This window comes from Macrobrachium rosenbergii, chromosome 57 (genome assembly GCF_040412425.1).
Source record: "Macrobrachium rosenbergii isolate ZJJX-2024 chromosome 57, ASM4041242v1, whole genome shotgun sequence".
Classification (NCBI taxonomy): Eukaryota; Metazoa; Arthropoda; class Malacostraca; order Decapoda; family Palaemonidae; genus Macrobrachium; species Macrobrachium rosenbergii.
The window spans coordinates 13,490,395-13,502,485 of record NC_089797.1 but is presented as its reverse complement, the minus strand read 5'-3'; the positions used below and the strand labels follow the sequence as shown (position 1 = coordinate 13,502,485).

The window sequence follows — 12,091 nt, the reverse complement described above, 5'->3', positions numbered from 1 at the left end:
GTCCACTAACTTTGAGATGTAGTAAAGATCTTAATAGCAATGAAATCAGCAGTCGTTGTAAAAGAGATGGAGAAGATCCCTTTAGGGTCTGTGCCGCCTAACTGTCAAGGACCAGAAACAGAGTTTTGACTTCTGTGGATCTGAAGGCCACTGAGCACAACTTGGCTCTAGAAAGCATGACTTAGGCAACACCTAGGACACGCCACACTGTTTCCTCAGAAAAACTTGAGCTCAAAGTTTTGCCTTCTGTTTAGGGCAATATGGAGCAGTTCTGCCAGCTCCTCCAAAGGGAAGGCACGCTAAAATCAACTCCGAAGTGATGACTTAAGGGTAGACCACCACTTAAGGTCATCACCAATGGAGAGCTAGAACTTCACACCCCCGTTATAAGCCCTCAGCAGTCCCATACAGAAAACCTGAGCTTGACTTCTAAGCATGGCTCTTGTTCGATGAATAACGTGACATCCCACGCATGCCAAAAGGCTTTCGGGAAGAATCAAGTTCTGGTTATAGTTTTCCACATATAAACTATTTAAAGCAAAGATAAATGACGATCAACTGGGATCAACTTCCGAGTTCAACTATCTATCACGGGCCGGCAAAAACAAGTCAGCAACTGGGGCACTGAGCTGTCTCTGAGTGATAGTGTAGCCATTTAACATTGTTGAGATCATGGTATGGGCTGTTTAATGCACCATGCCACCTCCCTCCGCAGTTGTATATTTTTCTTTATATAGTTCATGTTGCTGCTGTAGCAGCTGCACTTAAAAATATTAAGTAGATTCAGGCCATGTGTAGTTATGCTTGATTTGGAAGTCGCAGGACAACAATTTTGTAAATTTGTTGAAGATCCAGAATTTTTTCTTTCCACACCGGAAACTTCAATATTTCCACACCGGAAACTCTTCAATATATCAATTTTCTCTCCGTTTCCTTTGAAAGCCTAGAGTGTCACAGGCGCTCATGGTCATAATGGAGGACCCTAATTGAAGCAACCTTATGGGAGATTGCTAAACATAATACCATAAGATGAATCATGCTTTTGAAAGGCTATAGATCTTCTCAGAGATGTGATCTAATAGTTGGCGGTACTTTCTAGTCTTTGTTTAGCCTCAGTTTAGAGCCTGGAGTACTGGCATAAGGCCTGCTTGATGGAGTGCTGGCATAAGGCCTGCTTAATCTAAGGCAGACTAACTGAGGCATTCGGTATTTTTGAGCCTTCGTTTTCGATATAGGATTTATCTGTTTGTGGTGCTTTTATGCTGTTTTTGAAATAAATGAAATAAACATTATTTGATTTTTTTATATTTCACAAAAACAGACAAATATGAAACGCAGAGACGAATGCTGTAGTCTGTTTCAAAACGTGTAGCAGTAACGATGTACTAGTGAATCCATGGGAGCGTAAAGTGACCGGCATCTTTAAATGAATCACAAATGTTTCGCCTAATTGTTTCGCTCCCAGAGTTTTTGAATTGCGCATATGGGACCAGGACACGCCTACGCTCTCAACATTTTTATCCAGCAGAGGACGGGAATTCATAATTGACATCATTTTACCCAACGTTTTGTTTATTAGTTCTTGTATTACTGGGATGAATCCTTGTAAACCTGAGCCATTTTCTTATTACGGCACGTGGTCTTGCAAGAGAGCCATTTCTTCCTCGCGAGCCGGTGGGCGGGGGAGGGGAAAACACTAGCAGTGTGTTGAATCGTACCCTGTTCGGTGTGGTCCTTCCCTTGGTCCTTCCTTTCCCCGAGTCAGTTTAACGTCGTCGATTTGCTGCTGCCTTGCTGCCGCTACTGGCTGCTGCCTGGTGCTGGTGGCTCTGTCGGGCTGGCTATAGGCTAGTAGGTCCCTCTCGCCCGGACTCTCTCTCTCTCTCTCGCTCGAGTCAGGTCTCTCTGGACCTGAACTGACGAGTGAACCACACGGCACTCAGTATCGCTCAGCCTCCGAAAGAAGGCGCACGCAACTCGCTCCTCGCGGCAAGGCTCACTTTCCTCTGTAAGAGGCATTGCTTGTCAATACCGCTCTAGTCGCTTCGTTTAGTCGTTGTCCCGTTCAAGTGATTGTTACCAAAACGAGCGAATTCGAGAGACGTTTTGTTAACACTACACAATTATTGGCTTTTCATTATTTGGTGTGAAAGTGTTTTTAATTGATAGTGTTATGGAAGTGGTTTGTGCCCCTGCAGTTTTCCTCCCCCGACGACACTTTTGAGAGGATACATAGGATGAAGGTAATGTGTTTGTTTCCGTATGTTGATTGCTGTAGAATAACGGCTGTTATTCCAATGAATGCATAAACAAATCACGGATGGTATTTACAAACTAGTTATATGTTCGTGTTTACTTTTGGCCCACGTGTATTGTAAATAAAAGCTTTATTTTGAGAGCATTCGCTTTTCGGATATCACACTGTTCCGTTCACTACAATTTGGTGATAAAGGTACGCATTTATTTTTAATAAATGGAGGGTTTTCCATGTAAAAATTTTTTTTTCGTCAGTGGTTCCCATTTTTTTTCACTTTTCTTTCTCGGGGTTTAGGAGAAGTATTTGTTGAGTTATATTTCTGCAGAAGAGGGGAAACTTTTTTTTATTTGCCCGAAATTCGTGCGCGAAGACTTTGCCTCGAAAAACGTCGAGCTAAATTGCACGACAATCTTATAATAGATTTGCTTATTTTCATTTTTTTTAACGAGATTTTTGCTTCAGGTCTACGATGGTGATTTGGTCATTTCATTCATAGGCATGTGAAGTTTAGTCGCAATGTAAGTCATTTGTTTGAGGTAATATAGGTGTATCGTTGTATGTTATAATGAAAGACTGTTTTACTATTTTGGTGTCGTCACAATTACTTAAATGCATTTAAGAGAACACCAGACACTTAGAATTTTTGGTCAGTTTAACTTTTAGTCTATAATCCAGTTACGCGATTCGTGAACTGCACTTGGTGTTGAATGTTATATGAAGAAAATAAACAAAGTGTGTATGCATTACTCATTGTTTATGATTTTCAATAGTCAGTATATAAAATATAGGAAAATCTAAAAGTGTTCAACGTACAAGACTTTTGTCCCAAATTCCATTCACCCAAGATCTAATACTGTATTGTTAAGGATTGTAATTTGGAGGGTAAACAACAAAACATTTCATATTCCTCGTGATTAGTTCTTTCTTCTGATTTGTTGTTTCGGCGCCAAATATGAAATCGTTTAGTGAAACGGCGTTGAGTTGTCTCCAGAATAGTTCTCTCTCATAAGGGAGTTATATTTTCTTGACTTTATAAACCTAGTCTTAGTAATAATTGATTTTACAGCATGTAGAATAAACAAAATATTGTTTTATTTTCAATACTTGTCTATAAAAAAAAATAGAGGAAAATATCAAGTGTTCAACTTACAAAATTGTTTTGTTCCTAATTCCATTTACCCAAGATCTAATACTGTAGTTTGAAGGAATTTGAAGGGTAAAACAACTTAACTACTTAGATTCACCAGCCTTGTGCTGGCACGGGTTGTTGCTCTTCAGCAGCCCGTAAAACAACGTTGTTTATTCATTCCTCTTGATTAGTTCTTTCTTTGTATATAATATCCGTAATAATATATATATATATATATATATATATATATATATATATATATATATATATATGTAATATATACGATATATATATATATATATATATATATATATATATATATATATATATATATATATATATACAGTATAAAGTGTGCCTGTGTGAACGCGCGCGCGCGTAAACGCCAAACTTTCTTACGCACCGTAGACGTTCATTACATTAGTATTCGCATGCTTATTTATTATGAAACTAATTTTACTTCGGTACACGCCTTTCGGAGAAAAAAAAAAATATGACATCCGAGAAAACGAATGAACGTTTTTCCCGATGCATTTCTAATTTCCATGTAATATATTTTACTCCGGCGTTGCACAGGGTAAAATATCTGGTCATGATTCACGCAAGAGCCAATTTGTGATTCCGTTTCTCTGTAATTTTAACTTTGAATTCATTTCCGTTGTTTTCCTTAATTAATGAGTTAAATATTTCCTTTTTTGTGTGTTTATTGCTTATGCAATTTAGAAGTCTTTTATCTTTTGTTTTTGAATTATTATATCTGTTGACTCCTAGAGACTATTCGACTGTTAAAACTGGGTGTGCTGCTATCTTTATTGTCAGTGATTATGTTGTATTAAGATGTGTCTTACCATTTGCTATTGCTTTATGTTGGTAAGCTGAAAAATGACAAGTCGGTGGAATTCTCGGCTAGCACTCTGCTAGGCCCGAGTTCGAATCTCCGGCCGGCCAATGAAGAATTAGAGGAATTTATTTCTGGTGATAGAAATTCATTTCTCGGTATAATGTGGTTCGGATTCCACAATAAACTGTAGGTCCCGTTGCTAGGTAACCAATTGGTTCTTAGCCACGTAAAATAAGTTTAAATTAATCCTTCGGGCCAGCCCTAGGAGAGCTGTTAATCAGCTCAGTGGTCTGGTTAAACTAAGACATACTTAATGCGTAACCTTTGAGTTGAACGATATATACTGTATATATATAGGCTATTTGCAATATATATATATATATATATATATATATATATATATATATGTGTGTGTGTGTGTGTGTGTGTGTGTGTGTGTGTGTGTGTGTAAGTAAATGTAAATTTGTATATAAATTAAAAAATTTAGGACTAAATATATTATATATATGTATGTGTATATATACAGTACATATATATATATATATATATATATATATATATATATATATATATATATATATATATATATATATATATATTGTGTATACTGATGCATCGGAATTGTGTAATTCTGGTTTCTCTCGCTTCGGGGATTAATCCCAGCGCTTCCTTCTTTTCACCCAGTGAGTGAATTCTCTTTCTTGAGGAGAGAATGTTAGGAAGTCATCATCAAGTGCCGCGTCGCGATGTCGGGAGGTTTCCTAAACATGTTGTTTAGGTCAATTGCTGTTTAAAACCCAGTCTGTAGTCATGCGTGATCTGACGATTATTGTACAGTTCTTAACGGTAAAAGGAAAGGATTCCTAATAATAACTGTAAATAAAAAGGATTCCTGATAATGAATAACTGTAACGAGAGATTCTGTGTAGTTTTCGTACGTGAAATTTACCCGGAGGTTATTTGAAATGGAGAGTGAGAGTCGTAGTTTTGGTAAAATTATGAAAGCGGAAATTAACGCTCTGCGTGTCATAGCAATCATTAAGAGCCAGCGTGACATGCTGTTGTAATGCGTATACATACATACATACATACAAACAAATACACACACATATATATATGTGTGTATGTGTATGTATGTGTATATATATATAATTTGTAAATGTTACTTTGGATATTTTTGTATCACTTGTGAAATTACTGCGCCGTTTATAGTAATGTGTTAATTCTTGAAGATGTTCTGTCTGATTAAAATAGGGAAGAATGAATTCCAGAGACTTAGATATCTCGACGAATTCCAAGTTTCTCGACAACCGTTGGTTTAGCGACGAAGTTTTGCTACTTTCCGGAAAACCCACTAAAACTAATTCGTCAGCAGTCTACCAGTGCGCGGGTGCTCCTTTGTGATTTTGTGCGGTCTGCTACTTTCCATTGCTGTTTATAACAGCAAAACGATTTAGTGTTGAGTTCGACGACCGGAGTTTTCCACAAAAATGGCGTCTTTGCATTTGACAGCATTTCGGTTGGCCCACTCATTTGGGTTCCTGAATTTAACGGGAAGATGTTTCTTTCCACATTGTATAACTCCGTAGGGTGGTAGTGTACTAGTTGCCATCGGTGCACCTCACGCGGTGTACTGTACGCATTACCGTAGGGTCTTTGCAGAGTCCCTTCGGCCCCTAGCTGCAGCCCTTTTCATTCCTTTGACTATACCTCCGTTCATATTGTCTTTCCTCCATCTTACCTTTCACGCTTTCCTAACAATAGTTTAATAGTAGAATTGCAAATTTTTCCTCCTATTACACCTTTAAAACCATTTTACTCTCGATTTCCGTTTCAGCGCTGTGACGTCATGGGTACCAGCTCTTGGCCTTGGCCTAAATTTTAAATTCCGTTCTGCACAATAGGAGCCACTGCTCCTGATTTTTAAAGGTGTTTGAAGAGGCTGTACGATATATTTCTTGCAAAGAGGAAAAATTTTTGTGTTTTTTAGGCGCCTTATGGACCACAATAGTAGATTTCAGTGTAAAGAATAGTTGGAGTTGATACAAGAAAATTATTCTGTCCGTAAGAGCAAATGGCTATAGTGGTAAGTTCGACGACATGAGTTTAAAAAAAAAAAAAAGGCGTATAAGCATTAGAGAACATTTCGGTTAGCCCACTCATTTGGGTTGCTGTATTTGACCCGAAGCTATTTCTTTCCACAAATCGTATAGAATGTAAAGTATATATTTGATTTTCAGTTTTCAGTGGGTATTAAAAATACACCAAGAAATTATGTAGTCAAGTTTAAAGTGAAACCTGTGAGTGTGTCTGTGTGTGTGAGTGTGTGTGAGTGTGTGTGTGTGTGTGTGTGTGTGTGTGTGTGTGTGTGTGTGTGTGTGTGTGTGTGTGTGTGTTGCGTACTCTGCGTCATTTCCTCATGAAGCGGTTGACACCAAAAGCTGCTACTCTTCCCGTTTTCAGGAGGTATTTTTCAGATGCGGTTTCAGTCCGACATTCAACCTTAAGGCCCCGTAGGGGGTTAGTGCCGTCAGTGCACTTTCACGCTTTGCACTGTAGGCATTACTCAATTAAGGTTCTTTGCGCAACCCCTTTCATTCCTTTTGCTGTACCTCCTTTCTTATTCTCTTTCTTCCATCTTACTTTCCACCCCTCTCCTAACAGTTGATTCATGGTGCAACTGCGAGGTTTTCATCCTGTTACACCTTTCAAACCTTCTACTGTCAATTTTCATTTTAGTGCTGAATGACCTCATAGGTCCCAGTGCTTGGTCTTTGGCCAAAAAAAAAAAAATCTATAGTCCAACTTCAAGGGATGTTCGGGGAGCGCATGTGTCGACGGCTTCTCGACATTTACTGTAGCCATCCATCCCGAATGCCAGCGCGTGTGTTGCTATGTCTAGCGTGGCGCAGTAATAGAACACAGAGCTCCCTTTTGTAATCGAAATTCGCTCCCGACCTGTCACCCCTGGTGCGTTACTTCAGCCCAGTTGTGACTGAGCTACCACAGGTGATTGGAGGCCAAGAAAAGGGTCATTTTGTATGTTTAATAGAGAAGAAAGATCGCCAATTGAAACAAGCAGAAGGGAAGCAAGTTACACTTCGGATCGTGTCCCCACCCGCTTTCAAACATTAGCGATTTTGGTAATTTTATGATTTATACCATATTTATGCTATTTAGGCTATTCAAGGTGTCTATAAATTACAGACAGTTAAATGATAGAGATCGTTATGTAGGTTCCGGCTATGGAGTTTGCTATGTAGGTTCCGGCTATGGAGTTCGTTATATAGGTTCCGGCTTTAGAGTTCGTTATATAGGTACCGGCTTTAGAGTTCGTTATATAGGTACCGGCTTTAGTGTTTGTTATATAGGTTCCAGCTATGGAGTTCGTTATATAGATTCCGGTTATAGATTTCGTTGCGTTATAAAGGTTCCGATATCGAGTTCGTTATATAGCTTCTGGATGCAGAGTTTGTTAGATAGGTTCCAGTTAAGCCATGAGCATAAGGAGTGGTCACCTTTGTAAAACTAAACCCAAAGAGATGTGGCCGATCTTATCTGGTGTTCGTGACCCGTGTGATAGGTTAATGTTGTTTGTCTTAATGACGTCTTCGAGATTCTGACTTTCGAAGACATTTGGCGATGCTTCCCATTTTAGTGCTCTGAAAAGAAACCTATTGTGGCGGCTTTGTCTGTCCGTCCTCACTTTTTTCTGTCCGCACTTTTTCTGTCCGCCGTCAGATCTTAAAAACTACTGAAGCTAGAGGGCTGCAAATTAGTATGTTGATCATCCACCCTCCAGTCGTCAGATATGCCAAATTGCAGCCCTCTAGCTTCAGTAGTTTTTATTTTGTTTAAGGTTAAAGTTAGCCATAATCGTGCATCTGGCAACGATATAGGCCAGGTCACCACCGGGCCGTGGTTAAAGTCTCATGGGTCGCGGCTCATACAGCATTATACCGAGACCACCGAAAGATTGATCTATTTTCGGTGACCTTTATTATACGATGTACAGAAAACTCGATTGTGCTGAAGAAACTGTAGTTGATGTTTTTATAATGTAAAAAAAAGCTCAGTATTGTTATGTGCGTATTTTACCGATCGTTGTAGAGTAGGTTCGGTTTTTCTATAGGAGCTTGGGTTTTTAAAGTGAAAGTACATAAGACTTACCGCGTTCCTTATACGGTATTTATATGTACGCCGATGTCAAATGGTATTTCTTTTTTCCCGAAAAGGTTAATGACCGAAAATCCTATGGTATTAGGGGAAACGAAGGGAAATCTTCTTGATGTTATCCAGGTTCATTAAAAATATGGGAGTTTTATTTTGTTGTTGTGTGTTTCTTTTCGCTCTTCATTAAGGAAACTCAAGAAAATCTGTTTCGCTCTATAATCCTCGTTTTCGGTGACATAGCCTAGTGCGGAAATTGGAAGGAAGGAGTTGCTCAAGAATTATTTTCAATTCCTCATCCTTGTACTTCGGGAAACAAATGCTTATGACTCTTGAAAACGGTTGCTCGCATGTCCAACCTCTACTGCGATATTCGAATAGTCAAAGAAATCGATGTGTCCTTATGGAGAAAAAGTTAAGTATACCTTAGTTTAACCAGACCACTGAACTGATTAACAGCTCTCCTAGGGCTGACCCGAAGGATTAGACATATTTCACGTGGCTAAGAACCAACTGGTTACTTAGCAACGGGACCTACAGCTTATGGTGGAATCCGAACCACATTATAGCGAGAATGAATTTCTGTCACCAGAAATAAATTCCTCTAATTCTTCATGAGACGGTCGGAGACTCGAACTCTGGCCTAGCGAGTACTAGTCCACAACTCTATCGACTCGCCTAACGAGGAACTCCTGATTATGGAGAATGTGAGTTCTCTCTGTACTGTAAACTTGTAGTTTGCGATGTCTCAAATTAGCCTTCCGTTATCCTTTCCCATTCTGTTTTGAATTAGATGCTCGGTGCAAGGCTTTATTTTACAGTCCATAAACTGTGATTAAATCTCCCTTTATCAGACTGCAACAAGTCCACGTGTCATCCACATACCTTATTCAAGCGATATCTTCATGCTTAATGGAGTTAATATTACGTTTTCAGAATATTCCATGCACAAACTTTGTAGAACGCTTTATGTCTATAAAAATCACCGTAAATAAAACTTCATTATTGGAAACGCATAGATCCCCCAGTTTCAAGTATTTTTGTTTAGAGCAAGCGGGAAGTGGTCTGTATATGATGCGTTGGTTTCTGCATGAGGTTCACTGTAGGCATTGTTGAAGGGTACTTGTTGCTTCCCTTGAGCCTCTAGCTGCATCCGCTTTCTTGCCTTTTACTTGACTGTCATTCTCACTTCCTTTCTGCAGTCTTGCTGTCGAACACGTACACAACTGTTACTTCTTTGTGTCTTTAGTTCCTCGTTGGATGAGTCGGTAGAGTTGTCGGCTAGCACTCTGCTCGGCCCGAGTTCGAGTCTCCGGCCAGCCAGTGAAGAATGAGAGGAATTTATTTCTGATGATAGAAATTAATTTCTCGCTATAATGTGGTTCGGATTCCACAATAAGCTGTAGGTCCCGTTACTAGGTAACCAGTTGGTTCTTAGCCATGTAAAATAAGTCTAATCCTTCGGGCCAGCCCTCTCTAGGAGAGCTGTTAATCAGCTCAGTGGTCTGGTTAAACTAAGATATACTTAACTTAACTTCTTTGAGCCGCTTTTTGATTTTCTCCCACTTCTGCAATTAGATCCTTGTACTCAGTTTCCCTTATTTTCTGGATACCTTTATCTCCTTTATTTTGTGGGTATTTTTATCTCCTTTATATTCTGGATAACTTTATCTCCTTTATTTTCTGGATAACACTGTCTCCTTCATTTTCTGGGTAACACTGTCTCCTTTATTTTCTGAATAACTTGATTTCCTTTATTTTCTAGACAACTTTATCTCCTTTATTTTCAGGATAACTTTATTTCCCTCATTTTCTGGATAACTGTCTCCTTTATTTTCCGGATAACTTGATTTCCTTTATTTTCTGGATAATTTTATCTCCTTTATTTTTTGGATAACTTTATCTCCTTTATTTTTTGGATAACTTTATCTCCTTTATTTTCTGGATAACTTTATCTCCTTTATTTTCTGGATAACTTTATCTCCTTTATTTTCTAGACAACTTTATCTCCTTTATTTTCTGGATATCTTTGCTCTTTATTTTGTGGATAACTTGATTTCCTTTTTTTTTTCTGGATAACTTGATTACCTTTATTTTCTGGATAACTTGCTTTCATTTATTTTCTGGATAATTTCACTGTCATTATTTTATGGATAACTTTATCTCCTTTATTTTCTGGGTAACTTCATCTCTCTTATTTCCTGTATAAATTTTTCTTGCTGGCCAACCGCTCCAACTCATTCTTTTCACTGTCTTGGCTGGAAGCGTTCCGGTGTCTGGCAATCCAGTCTAAATCCAGTACATCTTTAGTAGTTTCTTCGGTAAATAAATAAATCCATCTCAGAACTCACTAAATTTACGTTGCGACAGGGAATATTTGCCTTATTGAATTGGAAGCAAAAATCCACAGATTTATGTGGGAAGGGAAAACGTCCAATAAGGAGAAATGAGACTTGCCAGTCATTTCGAGATTTTATGCATAAAAGGCTGCATACTGGAAATGAAGGGTTTTGGTGGAAAATCGTCTTTATATTTTGGCAGCGAACTATATATATATATATATATATATATATATATATATATAAAGGGTTCATATAAAATATTAAGAATATATATATATATATATATATATATATATATATATATATATATATATATATATATATATAGTGTATATATATATATATTTATATAATATACATGTATATTTACTGTATGTATTTGTATATAATATATATATTTATATAGTTAATATATATATATATATATATTATATAGTTGGCACAGGCTCTGTCTCTTAATTATTATAATCGTTCGTATTTTTAGTGAAAGTTTCAGGTACGTTGCTTGTTACTCCCAGAGTTTACAAGAATAATTTGTGATCTTGCGAGTAAATAACTTCATTAATGATGGTCGCTCGCAGTAAGTTATTCGTAATGGTACCGATGTTACTAGTTAATTGGGCCCAGTGTAATGATTAGACGGAAGGGTATATATTTTGAGTTGACAGTCAGCGAGATTACACTCCGCAAGGTATGCATCACCCTCAGGTTTTATTTAATTGTTATTGTCATTGTGGAGGTAGGCAGAGAGTATACATACATTATATATATATATATATATATATATATATATATATATATATATATATATATATATATATATATATATATATATATATATATAAACTTTTAAGAAGTCAGTAAACGGAAACTGAAGCAAAGAAAATATGCACTGGGTGTCTACAGATATTTCTGAAGAATTTTTCTCCCAAATTTTCAAGCGTTAGTAAATCTGTGGTGTAACGATTGACAGCATATTGTTGCTCTACTGTTCTTGACTTGCGTGTTTTTTTTCGTCACAAATAATGATTATATAACATCATTATGTCACTCTAATGACTGATTGTAATGTATAAACATAGCTCTCATATCATCAACCTGCAGCGTATAAAGGTTTTAAAACTTTTGAACGTTTTATCTTCAACATTAAAATTTCACAGTTTTCCTTCTCCGTGCCATTTTGCGCTTATCATTCCGTCAAACTGACTTGATATGGGATGGTTAAGTCCATATAACGAATTAGCGAAGCAATGATCACTCCTTCAGACTGACGGTTGAACTGGGAAGGTTAAGTCCGCGTAATTAATTAGCGAGGCAGTGATCACTCTTTCAGACTGTTGGATCGTGATGGT

The 12,091-nt window shown here is 37.6% G+C and overlaps 1 protein-coding gene across 1 annotated transcript in view; it reads left to right on the top strand.

Annotated features, from left to right (window-relative positions):
• The first annotated feature begins 1,878 nt into the window (after window positions 1-1,878).
• The window catches only part of LOC136836962 (chondroitin sulfate N-acetylgalactosaminyltransferase 1-like), a 551,976-nt gene continuing 541,763 nt past the window's right edge, over window positions 1,879-12,091 (top strand). The window contains exon 1 of the mRNA XM_067101491.1: window positions 1,879-2,243. The gene's annotated coding sequence lies outside the window, so the exon portion shown is untranslated. The remainder of the gene's footprint in view (window positions 2,244-12,091) is intronic.